This window comes from Corythoichthys intestinalis, chromosome 14 (genome assembly GCF_030265065.1).
Source record: "Corythoichthys intestinalis isolate RoL2023-P3 chromosome 14, ASM3026506v1, whole genome shotgun sequence".
NCBI lineage: Eukaryota > Metazoa > Chordata > Actinopteri > Syngnathiformes > Syngnathidae > Corythoichthys > Corythoichthys intestinalis.
In genome coordinates this window covers 45,072,689-45,090,869 of record NC_080408.1, presented here as the reverse complement: position 1 = coordinate 45,090,869, position 18,181 = coordinate 45,072,689, and the positions used below count along the sequence as shown (strand labels likewise).

The following is an 18,181-nucleotide window of genomic DNA, read 5'->3' as shown; positions in this document are numbered from 1 at the left end:
GCCAAGGTTTCTGACTTGGTTTGTAGCTGTAAGTGACATTGTGCTAAGTTGGCTGCTTATCTTTGACCTTTCCTTTTTTGGCCCAAAAATGATCACCTCTGTCTTCTGCACATTTAACTGGAGAAAATTCTGGCACATCCATTCATTGATTTGATGAATGCATTTGCTCAGGGTGACTAAGGGACTATAATCATGCGAGGACACAGAAATGTACAGTTGTGTGTCATCTGCATAGGCGTGATAGGAGATGTCATACTGTTCCATTATCTGAGCTAACCGAAGCATATAGATGTTAAATAAGAGTGGTCCAAGAATTGACCCTTGAGGGACTCCACACGTGAATTTGGTTCGTTCTGACTGATGGTTTCCGATTGACACAAAGAAATCCCTATCATGTAGATAGGATGTGAACCACTGAAGAATAGTGTCAGTAAGCCCTACCCACTGTTCCAATCTGCTGAGTAGTATGTTGTGATCAACCGTGTCAAATGCGGCGCTGAGATCCAATAGTAGCAGAACAGATGATTTGCCTGCATCGGTATTCCGACGAATATCATTTAGGACTTTGATAAGCACAGTCTCGGTGCTGTGTTGTGGTCGAAATCCAGACTGAAATGAGTTAAAAAGATTGTTTTGCATCATATAATTCTGGATCTGTTCGAACACAACCCTTTCGATAATTTTCCCCAGGAATGTCAGATTTGATATTGGCCTGTAATTACTAATGGTTGAGGCATCCAGATTAGGTTTTTTTAGGAGAGGTTTTATTACTGCAGTTTTTAAAGTCTGAGGAAACTCTCCTGTTTGGAGAGAAGTATTTATAATCTGAAGTATGTCTGGGGCTATGCAATGAAAAACAGTTTTGAAAAAGTTTGAAGGAAGGATGTCAAGGCAGCATGTTGTGGGCTTTAATTTCGACACAATTTATGTTAAAGTGGCATAGTCCAAGAGGCTAAACTGTCTAAGATTGACGTGGGGGACATTTTGGGAGGCATTTAGTGTAACATTTGTTAATCTGGAGTTGCACACAGTCTGTCTAATCTTTAGTACTTTGTGTGTAAAGAATGCTGCGAAATTATTACAGGACACCTCAGATGCCAATTCCTGAGGTATTGATGCTTGTGGGTTTGTCAGTTTGTCAACAACAGAAAATAGTGTGCGGGTATTGTTAGTGTTTCTACTAATGATCTCTGAAAAATATGACTGTCTAGCATTTTTCAGTTCCTGGTTGTATTTGCGAAGACTGTCTTTGTAGATATCATAAAAAACTAGGAGTTTGTTTTTTCGCCATCTGCGTTCTGCTCGTCTACAATTTTGCTTTTGCTAGTATGGCATTTCTCCAGGGTGACCTCTTCTTTCTTGACAAAGATTTTGTCTTAATCGGGGCAATAGTGTCAATTACAGTCACCACACTGGAACTGAAACTATTTACAAGTTCTTCCACTGGAGCTATTGTAGGGGTTAATGGTGAGGCATAGGCCTGTGTGAATAACGCACAAGTGTTATCACTTATGTAACGCTTCCTAATAACCTCTGTTTCCCTTTTCAGAGGATGGACAGGGGTGGTCATTTTAAACATAATGCAGTAGTGATCAGACAGAGCAACATCATTCACTGTGACCTCAGAGATGTTAAGACCTTTGGATATTATTAAATCCAGTATGTGCCCTCTGTTATGTGTTGGAACTGTGACATGCTGAGATAAACCAAATGTATCCAAAATATTTAAAAGCTCTATAGCACATCCTTCTTCAGGATTATCAACATGAATGTTAAAGTCACCCACTAGAACAACACAATCAAAGTCCATGCAGACAGAAGACAGCATTTTGGTAAACTCATCAAAAAACATTGTGTTATACTTTGGTGGTCTGTAAAGTGTTACCAAGGCAGCTCTGCAAGGGCTTTTTAGCTGAATGACAATATATTCAAAGGAATCAAACTGACCACATGAAATATTTGTGCATTGGAAACTGTCCCTGATCAGACTGGCAACCCCACCTCCTTTCTTATGGGTTCTTGGCACACTAAAGAAATTGAAGTTTGTGGGGGTTGCCTCAATCAGAACTGTCGAGCTCTTATCTTTATCTAACCAAGTTTCTGTTAGGAACATCATGTCAAGGTTATGTTTGCTGATAAAATCATTAATTAAGAAAGATTTGCCAGCTAAAGATCTTATATTTAGCAGAGCCAATTGGAGATGCCAGACTGGATTCACTGGTGAGTTTTGGGAATGACATACTATGCTTAACAGGTTGGCAGAGTTGATTAAACGTTTTTTATTTCTCACCAATCTAGCCCTTTTTGTGTTGTTTATCACCACTGGGATTGTTGAGCATACAGACTGTACTCCATAGGGCCCCGGCTTTTGCTGGGACAGAACAGTCTTTGTAATGTTGTCACGGCCTGGACCCGGTGCATATCATATTGGTGTCGCAAACATGGCTTCCTCCGTAGAAGGATAATACCGTGTAGTTCCAGAGTTGTAGTGCTTTGGCTTTGCCCCGAGAGAATTCCAGGGGAGGCTGGTTGGTTTGTTGCCATCTTCCCCTGGCACCTGTCGGGTGTGACAGGTACAGGGTGGAAGCGAAGACATGAACTTGAGGAGATCAAGAGACTGGTTAACCTTGCTATTTAGATCCATGGAGTCCAGACCAGGTTGACTCATTATTCCATCCAAACTAAGTCGTCGGCGGGGTGGCTTCCGGGACTGTGGGGATTTAGGCCTTGATGAGGCCTTAGCCTGACTGAGTCGGCGGAGTGGTGGCGTCTTGGAGTGTGAGGATTTGGGGCTGGATGGGGCCTTATCCTGGAGTCGGCGGCGTGTTGGCGTCTTGGAGTGTGAGGATTTGAGGCTGGATGGGGCCTCGTCAGCAGAGGATTGCATGGTCAGGTGGTTCTTCTCCTGTTGAGCTGATGGAGCCGCTTCTTGGGTCTCGTCTGAAGGAGGTCGATCACCTGCTACCAGGGTCTCCTCCCGTTGAGGCAGTGGAGCCTCAGCAGAGGGTTGGTCACAGCCTGGCAGTGCTGGCTTAGTCACTTCTCCTTCAGCGATTGTAGGCTCCATTTTTGGAGGAGACGATCCTGCGTGCTCACCAGCCTCAATGTTTATCAGATGTTTTGGGACAGCTTGCCTCCTTTCCTCGAGATAAGCAGACTGTCTGTGCCTCAAGAGATAAAACATGCTGCTGCTTAGTAACCGCACTCCTGACTTATTTAGGTGAAGGCCATCGTTTTTAAAGAGATGCCTGCGCCCTGAAAATATGTTGAAATTGTCAATGAAGTACATCGATTGTCCAGCGCATGTAGCTTTGAGCCATTTGTTGAGCATCATCACTCTGCTGAAACTTTCATCCCCCAGCCTGGGCACGGGTATGGGTCCACTGAAAAACACCTCAGTATTTAAAGTACTGACTTTGTTTATCAGTTCAGTATCAACAGTCCTTGATCACAGGTCTTCAGACAGCTCGTTTGACCGAGCCATGATGCACATGTCACAATGCTTTTCATCAAGACAATTCTTACTAGGTGTGTGTTTTATAGTGGGCAGGGCAGATTTAAACCACTTATCAAACAACCTCAGTGGAAAATCCCACAAACCCCACAAGCTATTAGATGCTTTTAATGTTTCGTGCATTAGTTACAATAATTGTATAAAAAGCCTCTCAGGTGTAAATAAGCGACTATTTCAGTATCAAGTTAACATTTTAAAATAGTAAATAAAATACTCAAGTCCCCATTCTGTATCAGCAGCTTTAAACTACATTCAATTCATTTAATTTTGCGAATCAACTGTTAAAGTTGTTAAAATTGCTCCCATTATTCCATAATTTCCCTTCTGTCTACTTTCGACATGTGAAAGTTTTAAAACTGTTTTGAAGATAGATTCAAGTCAAGATTTTGCCGATTTAGGAGTATTTTAGATAAAAAGTTAATTAGGTTCGCTTGGAAGGTTCACAACAGCCTACTAGGGAAGTCTTCTGCTTTAAGATGGCGGCTGTTTACTAACGCATCTGGTTTTCAGTACTTCAATGTTGCTAACACAGTCGAGTCTGTCGTGTAGCATCTGGTTCTATAAACATATGATACCTATTATCTCCAGTAAAAAGATGTTGAGGTAGTTTGTTGCGGCTGTCAGCAGAAGTCAGGTATTCTTGTTTTTTTATCCAGCGGCATGAGTTGAGCTAAAGCCGTGAGTTGAGCATTGGCATTACCCGGGTCTGGGACAAGTTATGTTTACTTTCGGGAAGCAATGCGGTCAGTTTCTCATTGCGTCCCGAAGACCGCGCTGTGTATTAGTTCCGCTTTACTTGACATATTTCAGTAATCGGAATTTGGATGTTTGTGAATCGTTCTCGAATCTTCAGCGGCCGAATCGAGTGTTGGATGGTGCGTCTTTACTCACGTGAGGTAATGGCTCGTCATCCAGAATGAATTCTTCGGCAATGACTCTTGTTATTCCCTGGGCTTTGGGACTGTCGAGTGCCAGTTTGTCACGCATAGCAAAAGTTTCTGCCAGTGTTAGTTGCGTAGGACCTTTCTTTTTGTCTTCAGTTTTCTTAACATACTCCTCATATTGTTTGTGGTGGTATTTCGCTAAATGCTTGATTAGGTTGGTTGCATTTAAACTTCTTACAGCTTTACCACTACGCTTGACTTTATTGTGGCATATGTTGCTCTCTGCCTCTTCGTCTTTGTCGTCCTTTAAGGTGAAATGATCCCACACAGCTGACATTTTTACCGATAAAGTCTCTCGGTAAACTGGGAGACGGTAATGTAAATGTATTGTGTTGAAGGTGTGCCGTAAAATGCGTACCAGATTTTAGGGAAAATGAAGCAAAAATTGGAATGGATTATGTAAATCGGTGCGCTGGAAAACCCGGACCAGACTTAAAAAAAAAAAACTGGATCGAAAGTCTGGATCGGAATTTTTCCGTGTCGGCCGATCCGACACCGATGCGCGTTTTTTTGCCCATATCGGCGTCCGATCCGATCCAAATATCGGATCGGGACATCTCTAATAATAAGTACTCGCCGCTTTTAACCTATCAGCGCATGTGTTGGACGTCTCGCCGCGTAGAAGGAATTGCAGTAACCTGGTAGTATTTGTCAAGTGACCAAGACAATCTATGTCATCACCCAGATCGTCCATTGCTTGCTTAAAACATGGCGCCCAACATAGGTCAAAAACATGTACTAAATATTATAGATTTTTTTAATCAATGGCAATATTTTATGTGTTTCTAATAACATATTTTAGTAAAAGAGAACAATTGTGGCTTATCAGAGCCTGAAAGTCTTTTAAGTCCAAGGTTCCATTTAAGAACATTTTGACATTTCAAAGCTATTTCATGATTAAATATACAAATTGATTGCCTAAAATAAGTCTTAAGCTTATTTTCAGCTAGCATTTTTTCTTATTTCAAGTAATCTAAGTAAAATTTACTTGATAATAAAGATAATATAGATAATTTAGCTTATTTCTAGTAAATTAAGGACGTGTGTTTTTGCAGTGTGAGCCTGGTAGTATATATTTTAATCAAATATTAATTTATTTAATAAATAAATGAGCTGCGTTAGGGATGTGTTTTAAAGATCCATGGGTTGCTGTCCCTTGGTGTCAAAGCTCTCAATACTATACAATACTATAACAGAACACAGCTGTGCAATACATATCATCTGGAGCAGTTTATTTAAAAAAAAAGGCAACAACATACTGCCCAACATCATAAATTTCCCAAGAAGTGACAATATTTATTACAGTGTGTCTTATTGGAGAGGATTCATTTTTCTATCATGCCACTTTACACCATTATTTGTAGCAAATACAAAAGTTTCAGACCAATTATTTGTAATTGGATAGCCAACGATCCATTCTGGCACATTTAAATGTCATGTTGGGAACCATTAGTTTGGACTATTTCTGATTCATTTAATGTAATCTTAGAAAAACAAAACAAAAAGACAGATATGCACTTGCCTCTGCGCTGCTTAGATTATTTTCCTTTTCAATAGACGGGGGAAAAAAGAACTACTTTAGACCAACATGCTGTGTTGGACTTAATAGTGGACGCAAAATGTATTGTCCACAATATAAACTATAGAGATTTCATTTTATAGGAATCATACATACTTTTATGTGCTGCTGTAACAAATAGATTTGCAGCCGTTCCATTCCTTTTGTCTGAATTTCTACAAAATAAATTATTTTTGTTCTTTTCCAACAAAATTGCTTTTGAAGTACATGTATTAGAAACTCATATATCTTACCACCTTCCTTTCGGTCTCCATAGTTTTCTTCTCGTCGCTTCCCTTCATTGTCCTTTAACGAGCAGCTTGAGATTCTGTGTGAGCCGGCGACAGATGCGAGCAATAAATCAGCTAATCGATGGCACCAAAGTCAAAGTCCCTGAACAGTATTGTAGGAAAACGACGTGAATGAGCCTCATTGATCCGGCTACACAAACTGTTAATTTCTCGGAGCGGCTGGAGTGTGACAGGCAAGGGCAAGGTTTGACATCGCCCTATATAACACATTTATTCTAGTGTAAAAGTTACTCAAAAGGAGAAGATTTTTAAAAACTCTTTTTACTTTGGAGAATTATGCTGTCGTGTCATAGAAGTTGTATCTGTAACCTTTACAGTTGTTCAGTTTACCAAGGACATTAAAAAAATATAGCAACTATAGGATTAGCTGTGGTTCCCTTTTTGCCATATCATCATAAAGTACACCTCCATTTGTCCAAGGGTTAGTCCTTTTGTGTCACAAGGTTTCCAGTGGTAGTATTTTGTCAGGGAGAAGTGGAAAGAAGGCACGGAAGCAATACAAAAGAAGCTGTTTTAATTAAATCTGGCAGATTTACTCGCCTGGCTGGCTTTAAAGCATAGATGGCTCAAGGCGGCGGGGTCCGAAAGTGGCGGTTGTAAAAATGACTCATGGAATCCAGGGGTGGAAAAGAGCCCCCTGAGGGACGGGCGGGGGAATTACGGCGGTCGGTCGGAGGCCCCTGTGTAACGAGGACAAATAGATGTGAGGTTTGTCGCCTGGTAGAAGGTCAGCGAGCTGCGTGGCTGTGCTGTCAACACCTGTGACGTGTGATGCTTATAAGGAGGGAGCATGAAAGCAACCATAACAGGACACGGAAAAACCTTTTGAGCTTGTTTTCACAATGTTTCGTAACACATAGAAAGGAAATTGTCCATCTATTGTGAAAGCTAATGAACTCACTGGCTACCATTAACAATGCTAGACGTCCATTAACAGTTTAAACGAATTGGACGTCTATCGTTGTTAATTAGTCCGTGGAGTTGATTTCAACAAATTCCATGCAGTTTCTCAGTTATTTGTTAGTTTCAGGGCTACGGAGTAGCTAGCACAAGTCAATGGTGGTTGAAATCAACTCCATCGACTAATTAAACCTTCGCTAAATCGAAGATTAAGCCTTATTTGACAAATTCTGATCTTCCCTTTAAATTCAATTATCGGAAAGTCAATTATGTGAGATGACATTTTTTTGTTGTCATGTTGAGGCAGCAAAGTGGGAAAATTGGTAAAAAGTAACTGATAAATTACTTTTAAAGTAACAGTTACTTTGATAATGAAGTAATTAATACAGTAACTAGTAGGGATGGGAATCGAAATCCGATTCCAATTCCGAACCGGTTCCGAGTGTTTCGAGGCCTCGACATCACAATGAAAAAGCCTTAACGATCCCTTTAACAATCTCTAAAGACGCATATTGCGTCGTGACATGTCTTGTTGTCCAGACGCATCAAACTAGCATAGCGCCAAGAACCACTTGCTCCAAAGTTTGGCTACACTTCACCAGGAAAAAGGGTGAAAATGAAAGGTTACGATAGTTTAGCACGAGCATTGCCGCCGTAAACATAACAATGACAGCACGTAGGTTCGAACGCTCGAAAGTGTGTCTTCACTTCACGAGGAAAAATTACAACAAAGCGACTTGCAGTCATTGCAAGGTGGAGATAACTGCATCGGGAGGGAATAGACTGCACTGTCCTCACTGAGACGCTAAGGCTCATTCCTGGCTATACAGATAGCTAAACTCCCAAATGACGATGCAGAAGACGTTGGTAAAGTTTACTGACTTTATTCAACCATCACTTGAAACTAAAAATAGAAATGAAACAAATCAATTTCGTCCCCAGTAACAAACAGGTTTGCATCAATGTAAATCGGCGATGATTAGCTGCTAACACAGTAATAAACAGTTAGCATGCGTTCGCTAGCATTAGCACATCATTTAAACCACTACACAACTGGATTTAAGTGTCCGATCGCGAGTGGAAACACAACAACAACACAGAAGATGATACATACAGGCCTTGCCTCTATAGATATTTTACAAACAATAAAAAAGAACGTAGGCTCGTGGCAGTGTTTCCCTTTCTCACTAACTCGCTCACTCGCTTGGATGCGGTATTTCTTCTTCTTCGCGTGTAAGCGCGCTCTTCACGTGAGCGCGTTCTTCTTCGCGTGAGGAAGCACAAGCGCGCCACCACTTGAGCGTGAAAGCACCATAAAAACTAAAAGGCATGCAATATACTGGTAAATAAAAACAGGGGTCTCCAGACTACGGCCCGCGGCTCCATATTTGGTCCAGCCCCCTGAACAATTCCAGAGAGCATTTTGAATTTTTTTTGTTTTTTTTCTCCCTCAGTAGTGTTATTTATTTCCTGGCCTTTTTCAGTGAATAACTCAGAGAGGGTTGTTTGGTTATTATCTATTTAATTAATAGTGCTATTATTATTTATTATTATTATATTATTATTTTCATTTTATTTTACTTTTGTTCCGTGAAGAATCCACAGAGGGTTATTTGATTGTGGCTTTCTGAAAAACAATATTTTTTTTACATTTACGCACTCCTGCAATCGTCACACTTTTTCTGCTACAAACTGACCCCGGCCTCTCATCAGAGAAGGGAAAGTTATGTGGCCCTCACAGGAAAAAGTTTGGGGACCCCTGCTTTAACACATATTGCCAAAGGCAGAACAACGACCTATATGCCAATATATACCAATATTTTTTATTTCTATTAGAAAAATGTTTTAGTAAAATGTTACACATTCTTGTCCATTTGCCACTTATTGCCACAGTTAACATTGAGGCTTTGGGCCTCTTTTGACCTCGTTGTGAGTTTGTAAGGTTGTGACTTCTGATTAAACAAACTCGATGGCAGTCAAAATGTGTGTTCTTCTTTTTCCCGAAATTAGAATCGATAAGAGACACGATAAAGAATCGAATTGTTAAGCAATATCGATAATGGAACCGGAATTGTAAAAATCGTATCAATTCCCATCCCTAGTAACTAGATTACTTTTTTGAGGCATGATCAGTACTTAAGTTACTATATACATATATCTATATCTATATCTATATGTATATATGTATATGTGTATATATATCATATATATATATATATATATATATATAAAATGGCGGAAAACACTCGGGTGACTTGTTCCACTTTGAGACCCACCAATTTGACCAAATTTCAAAATTGTCCTATATGCATGTGTGATACATCATTGGAAAGCTTAAAATCCCTATTTTCTGGGGGAAGAAAAATTTTGAACAGGAGGGCATTTAGGGCATTTAAAAAAAAAAATTAAGTAGCAAAACCCTAACTGGATGTGAGAGCACGCGAGAGCAGAATTAAAGACGGCATGATTTTTAACAAGATATTATTGCGTACTTACCTTGTTCGATCCAAAAACTCCATGTAGCATGTATCATCGAGTGTCAAGAAACAGCTGGGAATGGCCGCAGCCGAATTTTGGGGGGATTGTATGGGTTAAACATGGTAATATAACAAGGGTCGTGATGCAGAAATCGCAGACATCAAGGAGTTCTTTATAATATATTTACCCTTTTAAACGTTTTTTTCCCCCAATTTTTCTTTGTTTCGATTACCATCTAACATATTGGGGGAAATGCGACAGTAACAAAAAAAATACAATTAATTGACAGTTAGGTAGATATCCGTGACCTTTTTACGGACGCCATTTTTTTCATTGTGACTTAATTTATTTTTAAAATTTAAAATATGCGCATGAATAATTTTTTAAAGTCTTTTTTTTTTTAAATTAAATATGAGACATCAATTAATGATTCTAAGCTAAAAACGACAGATATTTTGTATAATAAATATAATCAATTACCTTCGTTTCATGGCTGAGTTGAAACAAAAGTGATTGTGCGACGTCTGTAAACGGAGGTTTTCAGGGTAAAATGGACAAATTAAAAATTATTTGGGGGCTTGTGCGCCATGAATCTGTATGGCAGCATATAGACATATTGTTCTATCAAACACAACAGTTGTTTTGACTTAAAATACAGTAGTTTCTTTTAAAGAGGAGTGCAAGAGCAGAAACGGCTTTTTCAGTGTTGTCTGTGTTTTCCGCCATATATATATAAGTTAATTTTATTGATGACACTGTGAATCCTGGTCATCAACTTGTTCTGCCCCCACTTCCGCAAAAGTCAAACCCTGCCTGTGATAGCACCGTCAATGGCCGCTAAGCCTGAACGATATATCGTTTAGACATCGCCATCGCGATGTGCGTGTGCGCGATAGTCCCATCGCAAGCACGTGCGATAGTTTTTCATTTTTTTTGATCCACATACGCCTCACTTTCTGGTCTGCGCACAGCCTCCTACCCTCCTTCTCCCAGCCTTTTGATCCTCTCAGTCACTGGCACAACGATGGCTTTGATCTGGCCAAAGAAGCAGACTTCACACGGGCGTCTGTCAATCATCGTTTAACTTCTTAAACAGTTGCAAGGAAGCCGCGCTGGAATGAATGTGTGTACTGTGAGGACGTTGGAGACATTTAAATGCCAGAAGTGATCATGAGGAGTTGGAAATTTCTACATGTCACTTCAACGGTCACAGCTAAAGTAGATAAACAGAAGCATTTAATAAAGCCAAGCATTTATCTGCTACAGTACTTTATTCTTGTTCAAAAATGATTTGGTTGGACAGTTATGTTTAAAACTTATCATAATTATGACATTTGAAGTGCTTAAAAACCATTTATTTATATACATTTTAAAAATCACTGTGGGGGGGGGAGTGAGAAAAAAACATGTCTTTTATGTATCTCTTTCCAATGCTAAATCTGAATAAATACATTGGGCACAAAAAACACACACACACACACACACAAAAAAATGGGGGGGAGTGCGCTACTTCGCAGTTTTTCACTTATCGCGGTAGGTTCTGTTCCCCATTAACCGTGAAAAACAAGGGATGACTGTACACTGTGGTGATGGTGAGTCATCTAAAGTCTTTCCAAACAGCTATTTAAGTCATCTTCTGAAAATTTATTGAAAAAATATATATATACATTTTTTTTTTTAATATCGCAATATAATATCGCAATATATCGCAAATCCCCAAAAAATCGCAGCAATAGTTTTTTCCAATATCGTTCAGGCCTAGGCCGCCAATGAGTTAAATTAGTGCCCTGTAAAAGGTTAAGTGCATGTAATTGCCCACTTATATACTTTTTGTTCTAGTCTTGAGCTAAAAATATTGCATGGAAAAAACATTTCTTTGTAATCAGGTTATTTCTGTATTTCCATTTATTGTTTTTTTTTTTTTTTATTGCACTAACCTTGCAGTACTTATCTTGGTTTATTTTCCCATAAATGGGGTCAGATGCTGACCTTTTATTTTCTCAGTCTGAGATATGGGGCCATCTTTACACGGGCTTTATGAGTCGTTTCCAAGAAAAGAGATGATACATATCGACCGAAATCTACAAATGAGCATGATTTCTTTTTCCTCGCTCTTTATCTGTCGTACACGTTCCTCGTTTTATTAAATGTAGTGCTTTAATGTGGTTACAAGCTGTGTATTTCTGTGGAAGCTGGGGGAAATTGAACATTTGTGAGAAACACACATCCCATTTGTTTATTGTGGATGATATGCTTGAATTTATTGTTTCCCTTTTCTCCTCTTGCGGTCGAACTGTCATCACAAACATAATCTTGAAACATTTGAAACATCCAGTTTTCTCTTTTCTGTTAACAGGCAAAACCTATTGAGCCAACACCACAAGAACAAACCTGTTGCTGTGCTCAAGGTGAGTTTCAATTTCAGATAAACATCACTTACGGCTGGAAAAGCTTTCATTTCAAATGTATTTTTGCCCGCATTAATTCAGATTACAAATCACTGCTGATATAACTTTTTGCAATAGCTTGCAGCAGCTTGAACTTTTAGCTGCAGGTTGTGCCGCAGTGCTGATTTTTTTTCTCCCCTTACTCTTTGAGATAGTATTACATCTGAGGCTAAAAAAAAAAAAAAAGTCCATGGCCCCTGAGGCCCTAAAGTAAGATAAGGGGATGGTACTTGTTGGCAAAGGGCACTTTCAGATACTTTCCTTCACACTTTACTCTATTGTGAACTCCTTCATTTCCTATGAGAGACATGGTATCCATTCGGCCGACACGATATATCATTTGAACATCCCCATCGCAAGGTGTGCATTAGCAAAACTCACATCGCTGGACATGCAATTTTTTTTTTTTTTTTTTAACATGTAAACTTTTGTTTTATTTCATAAAAGCAGCAAGTGTGCAGATTCTGGATGCTTATTATATACAGCAAGCCTGGATTAAACGGCATGATATAAATTAGGGTTGTCGCTGATCGCGCCATTTTTCAGAGAATCGAAATAGGGTGGAAAGGATCGGCTTTTTCATTTTAAAAAACTTAACGTTTTTCTGCTTCACGCTCAGTACAGTCTCTTACCCTCCCTCCTGCTAACCAGTGCGACCCAATTGTTTTTCTTGGTCACCAGTGCAGCTGGCGTTTGGGCCTTAAATTTAACGATGATTGACAGGTTTGCTGCTTTGATCTGGCCAGGGAAGCCTCGGTAGCTCTACAATCAAAGGCCCAAATGCGTTAATCATCGTAAAACAGTCTGAAGTGTGCTATGCGAACTCATTCATTGTGTGAGAGAGAGGCTGTTATCAGCAGCATGAGTGTCAAAGCGTGAGTGAATTTGAGTGAACTCACTCAATGAGGCATTTAACACTAGAACTACCAGGAGGTTTTGATACCTCCTAAAATTACCAAGGGTGTCCCATTTTGGGATTTTTACAGACATCGCGCAACCCCTTTTGTTTCAACCCTGCCAAAAAACGAAGGTAATGAAATATATTTATTATTCAAAATTCTCTCATTTTTAGCTTAGAATCATTAATTGATGTGTAATGTTTAATCAAAAAAAAAAAAAAAAGAGTTAAAAAAATTATTCACTCGCATATTTTAAACTTTTAAACGAATGACGTCACAATGAATGAATGAATGGTGTCTGTAAAAAAGTCACGGATATGTACCTCATAACTATCGCTAAATTGTATTTTTTTTTGTTACTGTCGCATTTTCGCCGATATTTTAGATGATAAATGACTGATCCAAGCAAAGAAAAATTGAAAATAAAACATATAACATTTATATAAAAAAGAAAATCTCGACCACTCCTCGATGTCTGCGATTTCTACATTGCGACCCTTGTTATGTTACCATGTTTCACCCATAAAATCCCCAAGAAATCCGGCTGCGGCCATTCACAGCTGTGTCTTGGCTGTCAGTCATACATGCTACATGGAGTTTTTGGATCGAAACAAGGTAAAAACGCGATAATATCTCGTTAAAATCATCGCGGCTTTAATTCTGCTCTCGTGTGCTCTCACCTCCAGATAGGGTTTCGCTATTTAATTTTTTTTTTCTTTAATGCCCTCCTGTTGAAAAATTTTCTTCCCCCAGAAAATTGGGATTTTGAGCTTTCCAGTGATGTATCACACGTGCATATCGGACAATTTTGAAATTTGGCCAAATTGGGGGTCTCAGAGCAGAACTTCAAGTCACCTGACTGTTTTACGCCATATATACTAGTATATACTAGTATATAACACACCATGGAAGAATATACTTCTTTATTGTTAGACTGTTTTATATTGGCCTTTGGTTTGTAGGGATATGGTTTAGGTGAATCTAAAGATAATGTTTGACATTTTTCCAATTCTCCCCCTCAAACACTTGTTTCATTTACAGTGTCATCGTTAGCTGCAGAGATGGCCCAGGGCAGACAAGTTGCCTTCTCGCAGTTGTCAAGAATTAGCAAGCCAAGAACAAAGCAAAAACTCCACTCTGATCACTATGCCTTGCAGCATCTTTTGCTATTAATCCGATTCTTTTGTGCGTCTCAGTTTGTTTTTGTTCTACGGGTAACAGAGGTTGCGAGTTCCTGAAGACAGACCTATTTTAGGATTGCAGCTACATTTTTACAGTTTGAGAGCCAATTCTTCTTATTTCCAGTGTAGCTTTCAGTTTTCAATCTTGTTCTTTCTTGCTGATTGGTATCAGCCTAGCTTCTTTCTTCATGTTGACTTGGTGTGGATTACTCCATCAATCACATGGCTCTCTTCTGTATCTTGATGACCACGGCCTCATCTGGTTGATTAGCCGGCACCTTGGTCTCTGTGTCCCATTAATCTCTCCAATATTGCTCTGTCTCAAGATGCTTTCTTGGTGGCTTTAGAGAGACTTAAACCCTTTTTCACACTTGCCAATGTTTGTATAAAATGAACTGTAGTGTTTTGGTTTGTTTGATTGCAGGGCGGTCAAGTTTTTTTTCTCCCCAAATTGTAAACATAACCGCTCAACATTTCGGTGTGGGTACTAGTGTTGCACTGATACCCCCGATACCTTCCTGTGTGATATAGGCTATTACTCCACTGATACCACGTTTTGTTGTTGTTTATTTTTCATTTAAATATACAAAATGTCGTTATGAGGTGGGCCTCCATGACTCCCTCGGCTATTCCTCCCTACACAAATCTGACAATCACCCTAATCGATGAACTCACAATAATCGACAACATTGTCTAAGTGCTATGGCAAATCAATAACTTTTGGCAAGAAAATTCATGTGAAAAAAAAAAGGTCATGTAATGTAATGTATGTAACTCTACCATGTTTGCTTGTGCGTCCTTGTTTGCAGGGGGACGGGTCTTGATAAGCATATGCTTCTCCCGTCAGCCCTTGTCTTTCTTTGGTTCTTTCTTTCTTCGGGCTACTCATATCACATTTTGCAACTGTCAATGATACCGATGATGATGACAATAAATACTACCGAATAAAAAAATTAATACTAAATTTCTGCATACTCACTTGAATGTGAAGTATGTCAATCATGGCTTGGTCAGACACCTCTTAACTCTTTGGCTACCATTGACGGCGGTAGATGTCCAGTCCATGAGAAGTGCGTGGGTTGGCAGCAAATAAATGAATGTTCCACTTTCCTACTTCACATGGATTGGTCGTCTGTTAGTTATGAACTAATTTAAGTTCACAGCGGAATCAATCAAATCAATCAATCAAATGTATTTATATAGCCCTTTACAAAACCCGAAAGGTCCTCAAAGTGCTTTACAACAAAGACAAACATGGCTCAAGATAAATAAAAGGCAGGGAAGTAGTATACAATGACATTAAGAAAAAAATAAAAACCGCATCGCGATAAAATACGGACAGCAAATAAAACCATAGAACGAATAAAATCCCAAAACATTTAAAAAACCCTTAAAAAAATAAAACCAGGCTACCCTAATCTGGGGAAAAGACGAGTGTAAAAAGGTGTGTTTTTAACCGAGACTTAGAAAGACCTAGATTTGTAGTGGTGCAGATTTCACGGGGAAGGCTATTCCACAACCTATGTGCAGCAACCGCAAATGATCAGTCTCCCCTCTCTTTAAGTTTCGACCTCGGAACTTGCAAAAGAAGCTGGCCGATAGAACGAAGAGTCCTGCCTGAGTTACTGAGGGTTAAAATTTCCGATAAATAAGAAGGAGCCTGGCCATTAACAGAATTAAAAACAAACAGTACAAGTTTGAAATCAATTATAAAATGGACTGGAAGCCAGTGGAACGATGATAGCACGGGGATAATATGTTCATGTCTAAGTGTACCGGTTAAAAATCGAGCAGCAGCATTTTGAACAAGATGCAGACGAGAAAGTGAGGACTTGGAAAGACCAACATAAAGTGCATTGCAGTAGTCCAGCCTTGAGCTTATAAAAGCGTGAATTGCTTTTTCAAGGTCGTGGTGACTAAGAAAAGGCTTCACTTTGGCCAAGAGACAGAGCTGTAAAAAACTTGCTCTTACAACAGAACTAGTCTGTTTTTCAAAGTTGAGCCTGTTATTGAATATCACTCCAAGATTTTTAACGTGTGTCTTAAAAATGGGAGCCAGTGTGCCAGAGTTGGGCTCAGGGGCATTGATCATAGAAAGTGTGCCAAAAGTAATATAATCAGTTTTGCTCTCGGATATCGGATATGCACTCCATCAATTTAGTGAGAGCAGTTTGTTCGTTGGGTCGCAGCTGCAGGTCATCGGCATAAAAATGAAAAGAGATATGTTTTTTTTTTTTTTTAATATATAATTGATCCTAAAGGTAGGAGATAAAGTCCAAAGAGAACAGGCCCTAAAATAGAGCCTTGTGGCAGCCAGCAAGAGAGAGAAGTTTGCGAGGAGGAAAATTCCCCAATCATTACCGAGAAGGTCCTATGTTGCAGCTACGATTTAAACCATTGTATGCACTTTAATAGTGCTGTGTCTGGACAACTTTTTCTAAAACAGCAGAAGGATGATTGCACGACTGGCAGCCATCTTGGGTAGTGTGAGCGAATCGATAAGTACATGTTGCGCAGCATCATCGCGTTATTTCTTAGTACACTCCGATATTGATTATGTCATTTTATTTATTGCCATACCATAGACTTAAAAAATCTATTGACCTGACATTTTGTCATTCTTTGCGTCACGCCTTATCAGAGGGAGCCGAGCTTCATTTAGTAATAGCCGAAGACGGCACACGCTCATGTCGGATTTAAACTTGAATTTACTTACGATTGGATTTAACTACGAATGCTGTACTGCATACAAACAGGAAGGGTTGCCTCAGGAGTGATTTGTTCGGGGATTCAATGTAAATATTATATTTTTTGTACCATGCATGCGTGATTAAAGCATTTATTCGCAGGAATTTTCTTCGTTGTTTACACATGGAGGCGTCTAATTTTCATACCTGACTAGCCTCATAGTTGGCAATATTTACGCGAAATAAATGCTACCTGCACGGTTTCTTTGCTTTTAACCAAGAATTGAGACTATTTTATGTCCATATCTATGAAGAATTCTGGGATTAAAGCATTTATTCACAAGAATTTTCACCAGAAAAGCTCCTTCTACGCCAGGCGGCCGCTAACCTCATTCGCTAACATAGCAGCATGGTACTTCATCAATATACGTAATATAAACCATAACTGTATGGTTTCTTTGCTTTTAACCAAGAATTGAGACTGTTTGACTTCCATATCTATGAAGAATTCGGGGATTTAAGCATTTATTCACAAGAATTATCACCAGAAAAGCTCCTTTTACGCCAGGCGGCCGCTAGCCTCATTCACTAACATAGTAGCATGGTACTTCGTCAATATACGTAAAATAAACGCTATCTGTACGGTTTCTTTGCTTTTAACTAAGAATCGAGACTGTTTTACATCCATATCTATGAAGAATTCAGGGATTTAAGCATTTATCCACAAGAATTATCACCAGAAAAGCTCCTTTAATGCCAGGCGGCAGCTAGCCTCATTCACTAACATAGTAGCATGGTACTTCGTCAATATACGTAAAATAAATGCTATCTGTACGGTTTCTTTGCTTTTAACTAAGAATCAAGACTGTTTTACGTCCATATCTATGAAGAATTCGGCTATTTAAGCACTTATTCACAAGAATTTTCACCAGAATTTTTTGATGCCGCTGCTCATGGAGACTCATACTGTATATGGCTAAGGTAGGTGCCTGTTTTGGTTTTAGGTCGGTAGCAGCTTTTGTTTTGTAAATATTTAAGTGTTTGAAAATAAGCCCCCGTAAGAATCGGCCCCGTACCCGTGTCATGTCATCAGGCATGCCATACAAAATCTAGTATAAATGTTTGTGCAACACTAGTGTTTACAACCAAATATACCATACTTCTCACTATCTGGCTGCTTTCATATACCAGTGGTATTGTCCTCTGGTTTTTATTATGACATACGCTTGTAGCTTAACTGGAATTCGTTGTCCCCATGCTGC

General features: G+C 39.3%; 1 protein-coding gene across 3 annotated transcripts in view; it reads left to right on the top strand.

Annotated features, from left to right (window-relative positions):
* The window catches only part of tnr (tenascin R (restrictin, janusin)), a 404,554-nt gene that overhangs the window by 129,680 nt on the left and 256,693 nt on the right, over positions 1-18,181 (top strand). For all 3 annotated transcript variants that reach the window (XM_057857035.1, XM_057857036.1, XM_057857034.1), the window contains exon 2: positions 12,062-12,113. The gene's annotated coding sequence lies outside the window, so the exon portion shown is untranslated. The remainder of the gene's footprint in view (positions 1-12,061; positions 12,114-18,181) is intronic.